The sequence below is a fragment of the Triturus cristatus genome, chromosome 4_1 (assembly GCF_964204655.1).
Source record: "Triturus cristatus chromosome 4_1, aTriCri1.1, whole genome shotgun sequence".
Classification (NCBI taxonomy): Eukaryota; Metazoa; Chordata; class Amphibia; order Caudata; family Salamandridae; genus Triturus; species Triturus cristatus.
In genome coordinates, this window is record NC_140585.1 from 123,579,851 (window position 1) to 123,592,881 (window position 13,031).

Below are 13,031 nucleotides of genomic sequence, written 5' to 3' on the forward strand. Positions count from 1 at the left end.
ATTTAAGTGGGAGCCCGGCTAGCTCAGTCGATAGAGCATGAGCCTCTTAATCTCAGGGTCGTGGGTTCGAGCCCCACGTTGGGCGAAAACTAGTATTTTTTGCTGGATGATAGCATTGGCTCTCATAATATGGTGATTAATCTTGCATTAGACATGCACTAACTCCTAAAAATTGTATCTCCCTTGGTTACTCATTCATGAGAAATGTATCTCCAAGATTAGGTAGGGCCTGAGTCTAGGTTAACATACAGTGATATCACTCCTATTCAAGTACTAAACATGCCAACCTGAAGTGTAGAACATCCCCTAGGTGTAGTTAAGGCATCAGTTAGGAGTGAACTGAACACTCATGTTATGGGCAATTAGACTTAAAATAAAGTGTGGACAGCAGTAACGTTACTTTTGAAATGTGATGCTGAGTGAGCACACAGGGGAATTAGCTCAAATGGTAGAGCGCTCGCTTAGCATGCGAGAGGTAGCGGGATCGATGCCCGCATTCTCCATTCTAAAATTTGCATACATTTTACTTTTTAACTTGTAATTGCCATGGTTGTTGCAGAGTAAGAACAGAAAAGTCACAGATGGCTTTCAAATTTGGTGTCATTATAACAACTAAAGTGGTTTAATCAAAAGTGTTTAGGTATTCTATAGCACGTGAGAGGAATTTGATTTCTTATGCAATCTCAAAATGAAAATTTCACACCTTCCATTTTCATTTCGTATTATTTTACTTGACATTCTTTCCTCTGAAGGATTTATAAAAGTGAAGTTCCTTGCAAAACAAGAGCTGAGGAATATCCAGAAACGGTTTTCCTTAATAAAAAATGATGAGTCTGCATACCATATTTAAGTGGGAGCCCGGCTAGCTCAGTCGGTAGAGCATGAGACTCTTAATCTCAGGGTCGTGTGTTCGAGCCCCACGTTGGGCGAAAACGAGTATTTTTTGCTGGATGATAGCATTGGCTCTCATAATATGGTGATTAATCTTGCATTAGACATGCACTAACTCCTAAAAATTGTATCTCCCTTGGTTACTCATTCATGAGAAATGTATCTCCAAGATTAGGTAGGGCCTGAGTCTAGGTTAACATACAGTGATATCACTCCTATTCAAGTACTAAACATGCCAACCTGAAGTGTAAAACATCCCCTAGGTGTAGTTAAGGCATCAGTTAGGAGTGAACTGAACACTCATGTTATGGGCAATTAGACTTAAAATAAAGTGTGGACAGCAGTAACGTTACTTTTGAAATGTGATGCTGAGTGAGCACACAGCGGAATTAGCTCAAATGGTAGAGTGCTCGCTTAGCATGCGAGAGGTTGCGGGATCGATGCCCGCATTCTCCATTCTAAAATGTGCATACATTTTACTTTTTAACTTGTAATTGCCATGGTTGTTGCAGAGTAAGAACAGAAAAGTCACAGATGGCTTTCAAATTTGGTGTCATTATAACAACTAAAGTGGTTTAATCAAAAGTGTTTAGGTATTCTATAGCACGTGAGAGGAATTTGATTTCTTATGCAATCTCAAAATGAACATTTCACACCTTCCATTTTCATTTCGTCTTATTTTACTTGACATTCTTTCCTCTGAAGGATGTATAAAAGTGAAGTTCCTTGCAAAACAAGAGCAGAGGAATATCCAGAAACGGTTTTCCTTAATAAAAAATGATGAGTCTGCATACCATATTTAAGTGGGAGCCCGGCTAGCTCAGTCGGTAGAGCTATGAGACTCTTAATCTCAGGGTCGTGGGTTCGATCCCCACGTTGGGCGAAAACGAGTATTTTTTGCTGGATGATAGCATTGGCTCTCATAATATGGTGATTAATCTTGCATTAGACATGCACTAACTCCTAAAAATTGTATCTCCCTTGGTTACTCATTCATGAGAAATGTATCTCCAAGATTAGGTAGGGCCTGAGTCTAGGTTAACATACAGTGATATCACTCCTATTCAAGTACTAAACATGCCAACCTGAAGTGTAAAACATCCCCTAGGTGTAGTTAAGGCATCAGTTAGGAGTGAACTGAACACTCATGTTATGGGCAATTAGACTTAAAATAAAGTGTGGACAGCAGTAACGTTACTTTTGAAATGTGATGCTGAGTGAGCACACAGGGGAATTAGCTCAAATGGTAGAGCGCTCGCTTAGCATGCGAGAGGTAGCGGGATCGATGCCCGCATTCTCCATTCTAAAATTTGCATACATTTTACTTTTTAACTTGTAATTGCCATGGTTGTTGCAGAGTAAGAACAGAAAAGTCACAGATGGCTTTCAAATTTGGTGTCATTATAACAACTAAAGTGGTTTAATCAAAAGTGTTTCGGTATTCTATAGCACGTGAGAGGAATTTGATTTCTTATGCAATCTCAAAATGAAAATTTCACACCTTCCATTTTCATTTCGTATTATTTTACTTGACATTCTTTCCTCTGAAGGATGTATAAAAGTGAAGTTCCTTGCAAAACAAGAGCAGAGGAATATCCAGAAACGGTTTTCCTTAATAAAAAATGATGAGTCAGCATACCATATTTAAGTGGGAGCCCGGCTAGCTCAGTCGGTAGAGCATGAGACTCTTAATCTCAGGGTCGTGGGTTCGAGCCCCACGTTGGGCGAAAACGAGTATTTTTTGCTGGATGATAGCATTGGCTCTCATAATATGGTGATTAATCTTGCATTAGACATGCACTAACTCCTAAAAATTGTATCTCCCTTGGTTACTCATTCATGAGAAATGTATCTCCAAGATTAGGTAGGGCCTGAGTCTAGGTTAACATACAGTGATATCACTCCTATTCAAGTACTAAACATGCCAACCTGAAGTGTAAAACATCCCCTAGGTGTAGTTAAGGCATCAGTTAGGAGTGAACTGAACACTCATGTTATGGGCAATTAGACTTAAAATAAAGTGTGGACAGCAGTAACGTTACTTTTGAAATGTGATGCTGAGTGAGCACACAGGGGAATTAGCTCAAATGGTAGAGCGCTCGCTTAGCATGCGAGAAGTAGCGGGATCGATGCCCGCATTCTCCATTCTAAAATTTGCATACATTTTACTTTTTAACTTGTAATTGCCATGGTTGTTGCAGAGTAAGAACAGAAAAGTCACAGATGGCTTTCAAATTTGGTTTCATTATAACAACTAAAGTGGTTTAATCAAAAGTGTTTAGGTATTCTATAGCACGTGAGAGGAATTTGATTTCTTATGCAATCTCAAAATGAAAATTTCACACCTTCCATTTTCATTTCGTCTTATTTTACTTGACATTCTTTCCTCTGAAGGATGTATAAAAGTGAAGTTCCTTGCAAAACAAGAGCAGAGGAATATCCAGAAACGGTTTTCCTTAATAAAAAATGATGAGTCTGCATACCATATTTAAGTGGGAGCCCGGCTAGCTCAGTCGGGAGAGCATGAGACTCTTAATCTCAGGGTCGTGGGTTCGAGCCCCACGTTGGGCGAAAACGAGTATTTTTTGCTGGATGATTGCATTGGCTCTCATAATATGGTGATTAATCTTGCATTAGACATGCACTAACTCCTAAAAATTGTATCTCCCTTGGTTACTCATTCATGAGAAATGTATCTCCAAGATTAGGTAGGGCCTGAGTCTAGGTTAACATACAGTGATATCACTCCTATTCAAGTACTAAACATGCCAACCTGAAGTGTAAAACATCCCCTAGGTGTAGTTAAGGCATCAGTTAGGAGTGAACTGAACACTCATGTTATGGGCAATTAGACTTAAAATAAAGTGTGGACAGCAGTAACGTTACTTTTGAAATGTGATGCTGAGTGAGCACACAGGGGAATTAGCTCAAATGGTAGAGCGCTCGCTTAGCATGCGAGAGGTAGCGGGATCGATGCCCGCATTCTCCATTCTAAAATTTGCATACATTTTACTTTTTAACTTGTAATTGCCATGGTTGTTGCAGAGTAAGAACAGAAAAGTCACAGATGGCTTTCAAATTTGGTGTCATTATAACAACTAAAGTGGTTTAATCAAAAGTGTTTAGGTATTCTATAGCACGTGAGAGGAATTTGATTTCTTATGCAATCTCAAAATGAAAATTTCACACCTTCCATTTTCCTTTCGTCTTATTTTACTTGACATTCTTTCCTCTGAAGGATGTATAAAAGTGAAGTTCCTTGCAAAACAAGAGCAGAGGAATATCCAGAAACGGTTTTCCTTAATAAAAAATGATGAGTCTGCATACCATATTTAAGTGGGAGCCCGCTAGCTCAGTCGGTAGAGCTATGAGACTCTTAATCTCAGGGTCGTGGGTTCGAGCCCCACGTTGGGCGAAAACGAGTATTTTTTGCTGGATGATTGCATTGGCTCTCATAATATGGTGATTAATCTTGCATTAGACATGCACTAACTCCTAAAAATTGTATCTCCCTTGGTTACTCATTCATGAGAAATGTATCTCCAAGATTAGGTAGGGCCTGAGTCTAGGTTAACATACAGTGATATCACTCCTATTCAAGTACTAAACATGCCAACCTGAAGTGTAAAACATCCCCTAGGTGTAGTTAAGGCATCAGTTAGGAGTGAACTGAACACTCATGTTATGGGCAATTAGACTTAAAATAAAGTGTGGACAGCAGTAACGTTACTTTTGAAATGTGATGCTGAGTGAGCACACAGGGGAATTAGCTCAAATGGTAGAGCGCTCGCTTAGCATGCGAGAGGTAGCGGGATCGATGCCCGCATTCTCCATTCTAAAATTTGCATACATTTTACTTTTTAACTTGTAATTGCCATGGTTGTTGCAGAGTAAGAACAGAAAAGTCACAGATGGCTTTCAAATTTGGTGTCATTATAACAACTAAAGTGGTTTAATCAAAAGTGTTTAGGTATTCTATAGCACGTGAGAGGAATTTGATTTCTTATGCAATCTCAAAATGAAAATTTCACACCTTCCATTTTCATTTCGTATTATTTTACTTGACATTCTTTCCTCTGAAGGATGTATAAAAGTGAAGTTCCTTGCAAAACAAGAGCAGAGGAATATCCAGAAACGGTTTTCCTTAATAAAAAATGATGAGTCTGCATACCATATTTAAGTGGGAGCCCGGCTAGCTCAGTCGGTAGAGCATGAGACTCTTAATCTCAGGGTCGTGGGTTCGATCCCCACGTTGGGCGAAAACGAGTATTTTTTGCTGGATGATAGCATTGGCTCTCATAATATGGTGATTAATCTTGCATTAGACATGCACTAACTCCTAAAAATTGTATCTCCCTTGGTTACTCATTCATGAGAAATGTATCTCCAAGATTAGGTAGGGCCTGAGTCTAGGTTAACATACAGTGATATCACTCCTATTCAAGTACTAAACATGCCAACCTGAAGTGTAAAACATCCCCTAGGTGTAGTTAAGGCATCAGTTAGGAGTGAACTGAACACTCATGTTATGGGCAATTAGACTTAAAATAAAGTGTGGACAGCAGTAACGTTACTTTTGAAATGTGATGCTGAGTGAGCACACAGGGGAATTAGCTCAAATGGTAGAGCGCTCGCTTAGCATGCGAGAGGTAGCGGGATCGATGCCCGCATTCTCCATTCTAAAATTTGCATACATTTTACTTTTTAACTTGTAATTGCCATGGTTGTTGCAGAGTAAGAACAGTAAAGTCACAGATGGCTTTCAAATTTGGTGTCATTATAACAACTAAAGTGGTTTAATCAAAAGTGTTTCGGTATTCTATAGCACGTGAGAGGAATTTGATTTCTTATGCAATCTCAAAATGAAAATTTCACACCTTCCATTTTCATTTCGTATTATTTTACTTGACATTCTTTCCTCTGAAGGATGTATAAAAGTGAAGTTCCTTGCAAAACAAGAGCAGAGGAATATCCAGAAACGGTTTTCCTTAATAAAAAATGATGAGTCTGCATACCATATTTAAGTGGGAGCCCGGCTAGCTCAGTCGGTAGAGCATGAGACTCTTAATCTCAGGGTCGTGGGTTCGAGCCCCACGTTGGGCGAAAACGAGTATTTTTTGCTGGATGATAGCATTGGCTCTCATAATATGGTGATTAATCTTGCATTAGACATGCACTAACTCCTAAAAATTGTATCTCCCTTGGTTACTCATTCATGAGAAATGTATCTCCAAGATTAGGTAGGGCCTGAGTCTAGGTTAACATACAGTGATATCACTCCTATTCAAGTACTAAACATGCCAACCTGAAGTGTAAAACATCCCCTAGGTGTAGTTAAGGCATCAGTTAGGAGTGAACTGAACACTCATGTTATGGGCAATTAGACTTAAAATAAAGTGTGGACAGCAGTAACGTTACTTTTGAAATGTGATGCTGAGTGAGCACACAGGGGAATTAGCTCAAATGGTAGAGCGCTCGCTTAGCATGCGAGAGGTAGCGGGATCGATGCCCGCATTCTCCATTCTAAAATTTGCATACATTTTACTTTTTAACTTGTAATTGCCATGGTTGTTGCAGAGTAAGAACAGTAAAGTCACAGATGGCTTTCAAATTTGGTGTCATTATAACAACTAAAGTGGTTTAATCAAAAGTGTTTCGGTATTCTATAGCACGTGAGAGGAATTTGATTTCTTATGCAATCTCAAAATGAAAATTTCACACCTTCCATTTTCATTTCGTATTATTTTACTTGACATTCTTTCCTCTGAAGGATGTATAAAAGTGAAGTTCCTTGCAAAACAAGAGCAGAGGAATATCCAGAAACGGTTTTCCTTAATAAAAAATGATGAGTCTGCATACCATATTTAAGTGGGAGCCCGGCTAGCTCAGTCGGTAGAGCATGAGACTCTTAATCTCAGGGTCGTGGGTTCGAGCCCCACGTTGGGCGAAAACGAGTATTTTTTGCTGGATGATAGCATTGGCTCTCATAATATGGTGATTAATCTTGCATTAGACATGCACTAACTCCTAAAAATTGTATCTCCCTTGGTTACTCATTCATGAGAAATGTATCTCCAAGATTAGGTAGGGCCTGAGTCTAGGTTAACATACAGTGATATCACTCCTATTCAAGTACTAAACATGCCAACCTGAAGTGTAAAACATCCCCTAGGTGTAGTTAAGGCATCAGTTAGGAGTGAACTGAACACTCATGTTATGGGCAATTAGACTTAAAATAAAGTGTGGACAGCAGTAACGTTACTTTTGAAATGTGATGCTGAGTGAGCACACAGGGGAATTAGCTCAAATGGTAGAGCGCTCGCTTAGCATGCGAGAAGTAGCGGGATCGATGCCCGCATTCTCCATTCTAAAATTTGCATACATTTTACTTTTTAACTTGTAATTGCCATGGTTGTTGCAGAGTAAGAACAGAAAAGTCACAGATGGCTTTCAAATTTGGTTTCATTATAACAACTAAAGTGGTTTAATCAAAAGTGTTTAGGTATTCTATAGCACGTGAGAGGAATTTGATTTCTTATGCAATCTCAAAATGAAAATTTCACACCTTCCATTTTCATTTCGTCTTATTTTACTTGACATTCTTTCCTCTGAAGGATGTATAAAAGTGAAGTTCCTTGCAAAACAAGAGCAGAGGAATATCCAGAAACGGTTTTCCTTAATAAAAAATGATGAGTCTGCATACCATATTTAAGTGGGAGCCCGGCTAGCTCAGTCGGTAGAGCATGAGACTCTTAATCTCAGGGTCGTGGGTTCGAGCCCCACGTTGGGCGAAAACAAGTATTTTTTGCTGGATGATTGCATTGGCTCTCATAATATGGTGATTAATCTTGCATTAGACATGCACTAACTCCTAAAAATTGTATCTCCCTTGGTTACTCATTCATGAGAAATGTATCTCCAAGATTAGGTAGGGCCTGAGTCTAGGTTAACATACAGTGATATCACTCCTATTCAAGTACTAAACATGCCAACCTGAAGTGTAAAACATCCCCTAGGTGTAGTTAAGGCATCAGTTAGGAGTGAACTGAACACTCATGTTATGGGCAATTAGACTTAAAATAAAGTGTGGACAGCAGTAACGTTACTTTTGAAATGTGATGCTGAGTGAGCACACAGGGGAATTAGCTCAAATGGTAGAGCACTCGCTTAGCATGCGAGAGGTAGCGGGATCGATGCCCGCATTCTCCATTCTAAAATTTGCATACATTTTACTTTTTAACTTGTAATTGCCATGGTTGTTGCAGAGTAAGAACAGAAAAGTCACAGATGGCTTTCAAATTTGGTGTCATTATAACAACTAAAGTGGTTTAATCAAAAGTGTTTAGGTATTCTATAGCACGTGAGAGGAATTTGATTTCTTATGCAATCTCAAAATGAAAATTTCACACCTTCCATTTTCCTTTCGTCTTATTTTACTTGACATTCTTTCCTCTGAAGGATGTATAAAAGTGAAGTTCCTTGCAAAACAAGAGCAGAGGAATATCCAGAAACGGTTTTCCTTAATAAAAAATGATGAGTCTGCATACCATATTTAAGTGGGAGCCCGGCTAGCTCAGTCGGTAGAGCATGAGACTCTTAATCTCAGGGTCGTGGGTTCGAGCCCCACGTTGGGCGAAAACGAGTATTTTTTGCTGGATGATTGCATTGGCTCTCATAATATGGTGATTAATCTTGCATTAGACATGCACTAACTCCTAAAAATTGTATCTCCCTTGGTTACTCATTCATGAGAAATGTATCTCCAAGATTAGGTAGGGCCTGAGTCTAGGTTAACATACAGTGATATCACTCCTATTCAAGTACTAAACATGCCAACCTGAAGTGTAAAACATCCCCTAGGTGTAGTTAAGGCATCAGTTAGGAGTGAACTGAACACTCATGTTATGGCCAATTAGACTTAAAATAAAGTGTGGACAGCAGTAACGTTACTTTTGAAATGTGATGCTGAGTGAGCACACAGGGGAATTAGCTCAAATGGTAGAGCGCTCGCTTAGCATGCGAGAGGTAGCGGGATCGATGCCCGCATTCTCCATTCTAAAATTTGCATACATTTTACTTTTTAACTTGTAATTGCCATGGTTGTTGCAGAGTAAGAACAGAAAAGTCACAGATGGCTTTCAAATTTGGTGTCATTATAACAACTAAAGTGGTTTAATCAAAAGTGTTTAGGTATTCTATAGCACGTGAGAGGAATTTGATTTCTTATGCAATCTCAAAATGAAAATTTCACACCTTCCATTTTCATTTCGTATTATTTTACTTGACATTCTTTCCTCTGAAGGATGTATAAAAGTGAAGTTCCTTGCAAAACAAGAGCAGAGGAATATCCAGAAACGGTTTTCCTTAATAAAAAATGATGAGTCTGCATACCATATTTAAGTGGGAGCCCGGCTAGCTCAGTCGGTAGAGCATGAGACTCTTAATCTCAGGGTCGTGGGTTCGAGCCCCACGTTGGGCGAAAACGAGTAGTTTTTTGCTGGATGATTGCATTGGCTCTCATAATATGGTGATTAATCTTGCATTAGACATACACTAACTCCTAAAAATTGTATCTCCCTTGGTTACTCATTCATGAGAAATGTATCTCCAAGATTAGGTAGGGCCTGAGTCTAGGTTAACATACAGTGATATCACTCCTATTCAAGTACTAAACATGCCAACCTGAAGTGTAAAACATCCCCTAGGTGTAGTTAAGGCATCAGTTAGGAGTGAACTGAACACTCATGTTATGGGCAATTAGACTTAAAATAAAGTGTGGACAGCAGTAACGTTACTTTTGAAATGTGATGCTGAGTGAGCACACAGGGGAATTAGCTCAAATGGTAGAGCGCTCGCTTAGCATGCGAGAAGTAGCGGGATCGATGCCCGCATTCTCCATTCTAAAATTTGCATACATTTTACTTTTTAACTTGTAATTGCCATGGTTGTTGCAGAGTAAGAACAGAAAAGTCACAGATGGCTTTCAAATTTGGTGTCATTATAACAACTAAAGTGGTTTAATCAAAAGTGTTTAGGTATTCTATAGCACGTGAGAGGAATTTGATTTCTTATGCAATCTCAAAATGAAAATTTCACACCTTCCATTTTCATTTCGTCTTATTTTACTTGACATTCTTTCCTCTGAAGGATGTATAAAAGTGAAGTTCCTTGCAAAACAAGAGCAGAGGAATATCCAGAAACAGTTTTCCTTAATAAAAAATGATGAGTCTGCATACCATATTTAAGTGGGAGCCCGGCTAGCTCAGTCGGTAGAGCATGAGACTCTTAATCTCAGGTTCTTGGGTTCGAGCCCCACGTTGGGCGAAAACGAGTATTTTTTGCTGGATGATAGCATTGGCTCTCATAATATGGTGATTAATCTTGCATTAGACATGCACTAACTCCTAAAAATTGTATCTCCCTTGGTTATTCATTCATGAGAAATGTATCTCCAAGATTAGGTAGGGCCTGAGTCTAGGTTAACATACAGTGATATCACTCCTATTCAAGTACTAAACATGCCAACCTGAAGTGTAAAACATCCCCTAGGTGTAGTTAAGGCATCAGTTAGGAGTGAACTGAACACTCATGTTATGGGCAATTAGACTTAAAATAAAGTGTGGACAGCAGTAACGTTACTTTTGAAATGTGATGCTGAGTGAGCACACAGGGGAATTAGCTCAAATGGTAGAGCGCTCGCTTAGCATGCGAGAAGTAGCGGGATCGATGCCCGCATTCTCCATTCTAAAATTTGCATACATTTTACTTTTTAACTTGTAATTGCCATGGTTGTTGCAGAGTAAGAACAGAAAAGTCACAGATGGCTTTCAAATTTGGTGTCATTATAACAACTAAAGTGGTTTAATCAAAAGTGTTTAGGTATTCTATAGCACGTGAGAGGAATTTGATTTCTTATGCAATCTCAAAATGAAAATTTCACACCTTCCATTTTCATTTCGTCTTATTTTACTTGACATTCTTTCCTCTGAAGGATGTATAAAAGTGAAGTTCCTTGCAAAACAAGAGCAGAGGAATATCCAGAAACGGTTTTCCTTAATAAAAAATGATGAGTCTGCATACCATATTTAAGTGGGAGCCCGGCTAGCTCAGTCGGTAGAGCATGAGACTCTTAATCTCAGGGTCGTGGGTTCGAGCCCCACGTTGGGCGAAAACGAGTATTTTTTGCTGGATGATTGCATTGGCTCTCATAATATGGTGATTAATCTTGCATTAGACATGCACTAACTCCTAAAAATTGTATCTCCCTTGGTTACTCATTCATGAGAAATGTATCTCCAAGATTAGGTAGGGCCTGAGTCTAGGTTAACATACAGTGATATCACTCCTATTCAAGTACTAAACATGCCAACCTGAAGTGTAAAACATCCCCTAGGTGTAGTTAAGGCATCAGTTAGGAGTGAACTGAACACTCATGTTATGGGCAATTAGACTTAAAATAAAGTGTGGACAGCAGTAACGTTACTTTTGAAATGTGATGCTGAGTGAGCACACAGGGGAATTAGCTCAAATGGTAGAGCGCTCGCTTAGCATGCGAGAGGTAGCGGGATCGATGCCCGCATTCTCCATTCTAAAATTTGCATACATTTTACTTTTTAACTTGTAATTGCCATGGTTGTTGCAGAGTAAGAACAGAAAAGTCACAGATGGCTTTCAAATTTGGTGTCATTATAACAACTAAAGTGGTTTAATCAAAAGTGTTTAGGTATTCTATAGCACGTGAGAGGAATTTGATTTCTTATGCAATCTCAAAATGAAAATTTCACACCTTCCATTTTCATTTCGTATTATTTTACTTGACATTCTTTCCTCTGAAGGATGTATAAAAGTGAAGTTCCTTGCAAAACAAGAGCAGAGGAATATCCAGAAACGGTTTTCCTTAAAAAAAAATGATGAGTCTGCATACCATATTTAAGTGGGAGCCCGGCTAGCTCAGTCGGTAGAGCATGAGACTCTTAATCTCAGGGTCGTGGGTTCGAGCCCCACGTTGGGCGAAAACGAGTAGTTTTTTGCTGGATGATTGCATTGGCTCTCATAATATGGTGATTAATCTTGCATTAGACATACACTAACTCCTAAAAATTGTATCTCCCTTGGTTACTCATTCATGAGAAATGTATCTCCAAGATTAGGTAGGGCCTGAGTCTAGGTTAACATACAGTGATATCACTCCTATTCAAGTACTAAACATGCCAACCTGAAGTGTAAAACATCCCCTAGGTGTAGTTAAGGCATCAGTTAGGAGTGAACTGAACACTCATGTTATGGGCAATTAGACTTAAAATAAAGTGTGGACAGCAGTAACGTTACTTTTGAAATGTGATGCTGAGTGAGCACACAGGGGAATTAGCTCAAATGGTAGAGCGCTCGCTTAGCATGCGAGAGGTAGCGGGATCGATGCCCGCATTCTCCATACTAAAATTTGCATACATTTTACTTTTTAACTTGTAATTGCCATGGTTGTTGCAGAGTAAGAACAGAAAAGTCACAGATGGCTTTCAAATTTGGTGTCATTATAACAACTAAAGTGGTTTAATCAAAAGTGTTTAGGTATTCTATAGCACGTGAGAGGAATTTGATTTCTTATGCAATCTCAAAATGAAAATTTCACACCTTCCATTTTCATTTCGTCTTATTTTACTTGACATTCTTTCCTCTGAAGGATGTATAAAAGTGAAGTTCCTTGCAAAACAAGAGCAGAGGAATATCCAGAAACGGTTTTCCTTAATAAAAAATGATGAGTCTGCATACCATATTTAAGTGGGAGCCCGGCTAGCTCAGTCGGTAGAGCATGAGACTCTTAATCTCAGGGTCGTGGGTTCGAGCCCCACGTTGGGCGAAAACGAGTATTTTTTGCTGGATGATTGCATTGGCTCTCATAATATGGTGATTAATCTTGCATTAGACATGCACTAACTCCTAAAAATTGTATCTCCCTTGGTTACTCATTCATGAGAAATGTATCTCCAAGATTAGGTAGGGCCTGAGTCTAGGTTAACATACAGTGATATCACTCCTATTCAAGTACTAAACATGCCAACCTGAAGTGTAAAACATCCCCTAGGTGTAGTTAAGGCATCAGTTAGGAGTGAACTGAACACTCATGTTATGGGCAATTAGAC

General features: G+C 39.1%; 19 non-coding genes across 19 annotated transcripts; all 19 read left to right on the plus strand.

The window, feature by feature from the left end:
- Positions 1–430: 430 nt before the first annotated feature.
- TRNAA-AGC (transfer RNA alanine (anticodon AGC)) lies at positions 431–503 on the plus strand. Its single transcript has one exon. It is a non-coding gene; the product is annotated as a tRNA-Ala (tRNA).
- A 1,616-nt stretch (positions 504–2,119) lies between these two features.
- On the plus strand, positions 2,120–2,192 carry TRNAA-AGC (transfer RNA alanine (anticodon AGC)). Its single transcript has one exon. It is a non-coding gene; the product is annotated as a tRNA-Ala (tRNA).
- Positions 2,193–2,545: 353 nt separating this feature from the next.
- Positions 2,546–2,618, plus strand: TRNAK-CUU (transfer RNA lysine (anticodon CUU)). Its single transcript has one exon. It is a non-coding gene; the product is annotated as a tRNA-Lys (tRNA).
- Positions 2,619–3,807: 1,189 nt separating this feature from the next.
- Positions 3,808–3,880, plus strand: TRNAA-AGC (transfer RNA alanine (anticodon AGC)). The gene has a single exon. It is a non-coding gene; the product is annotated as a tRNA-Ala (tRNA).
- A 771-nt stretch (positions 3,881–4,651) lies between these two features.
- TRNAA-AGC (transfer RNA alanine (anticodon AGC)) lies at positions 4,652–4,724 on the plus strand. The gene has a single exon. It is a non-coding gene; the product is annotated as a tRNA-Ala (tRNA).
- A 353-nt stretch (positions 4,725–5,077) lies between these two features.
- TRNAK-CUU (transfer RNA lysine (anticodon CUU)) lies at positions 5,078–5,150 on the plus strand. The gene has a single exon. It is a non-coding gene; the product is annotated as a tRNA-Lys (tRNA).
- Positions 5,151–5,495: 345 nt separating this feature from the next.
- TRNAA-AGC (transfer RNA alanine (anticodon AGC)) lies at positions 5,496–5,568 on the plus strand. Its single transcript has one exon. It is a non-coding gene; the product is annotated as a tRNA-Ala (tRNA).
- A 353-nt stretch (positions 5,569–5,921) lies between these two features.
- Positions 5,922–5,994, plus strand: TRNAK-CUU (transfer RNA lysine (anticodon CUU)). Its single transcript has one exon. It is a non-coding gene; the product is annotated as a tRNA-Lys (tRNA).
- A 345-nt stretch (positions 5,995–6,339) lies between these two features.
- On the plus strand, positions 6,340–6,412 carry TRNAA-AGC (transfer RNA alanine (anticodon AGC)). Its single transcript has one exon. It is a non-coding gene; the product is annotated as a tRNA-Ala (tRNA).
- A 353-nt stretch (positions 6,413–6,765) lies between these two features.
- Positions 6,766–6,838, plus strand: TRNAK-CUU (transfer RNA lysine (anticodon CUU)). The gene has a single exon. It is a non-coding gene; the product is annotated as a tRNA-Lys (tRNA).
- Positions 6,839–7,609: 771 nt separating this feature from the next.
- TRNAK-CUU (transfer RNA lysine (anticodon CUU)) lies at positions 7,610–7,682 on the plus strand. Its single transcript has one exon. It is a non-coding gene; the product is annotated as a tRNA-Lys (tRNA).
- Positions 7,683–8,453: 771 nt separating this feature from the next.
- On the plus strand, positions 8,454–8,526 carry TRNAK-CUU (transfer RNA lysine (anticodon CUU)). Its single transcript has one exon. It is a non-coding gene; the product is annotated as a tRNA-Lys (tRNA).
- Positions 8,527–8,871: 345 nt separating this feature from the next.
- TRNAA-AGC (transfer RNA alanine (anticodon AGC)) lies at positions 8,872–8,944 on the plus strand. The gene has a single exon. It is a non-coding gene; the product is annotated as a tRNA-Ala (tRNA).
- Positions 8,945–9,297: 353 nt separating this feature from the next.
- TRNAK-CUU (transfer RNA lysine (anticodon CUU)) lies at positions 9,298–9,370 on the plus strand. The gene has a single exon. It is a non-coding gene; the product is annotated as a tRNA-Lys (tRNA).
- Positions 9,371–10,986: 1,616 nt separating this feature from the next.
- Positions 10,987–11,059, plus strand: TRNAK-CUU (transfer RNA lysine (anticodon CUU)). The gene has a single exon. It is a non-coding gene; the product is annotated as a tRNA-Lys (tRNA).
- A 345-nt stretch (positions 11,060–11,404) lies between these two features.
- On the plus strand, positions 11,405–11,477 carry TRNAA-AGC (transfer RNA alanine (anticodon AGC)). Its single transcript has one exon. It is a non-coding gene; the product is annotated as a tRNA-Ala (tRNA).
- A 353-nt stretch (positions 11,478–11,830) lies between these two features.
- TRNAK-CUU (transfer RNA lysine (anticodon CUU)) lies at positions 11,831–11,903 on the plus strand. Its single transcript has one exon. It is a non-coding gene; the product is annotated as a tRNA-Lys (tRNA).
- Positions 11,904–12,249: 346 nt separating this feature from the next.
- Positions 12,250–12,322, plus strand: TRNAA-AGC (transfer RNA alanine (anticodon AGC)). The gene has a single exon. It is a non-coding gene; the product is annotated as a tRNA-Ala (tRNA).
- A 353-nt stretch (positions 12,323–12,675) lies between these two features.
- Positions 12,676–12,748, plus strand: TRNAK-CUU (transfer RNA lysine (anticodon CUU)). The gene has a single exon. It is a non-coding gene; the product is annotated as a tRNA-Lys (tRNA).
- Positions 12,749–13,031: the final 283 nt, after the last annotated feature.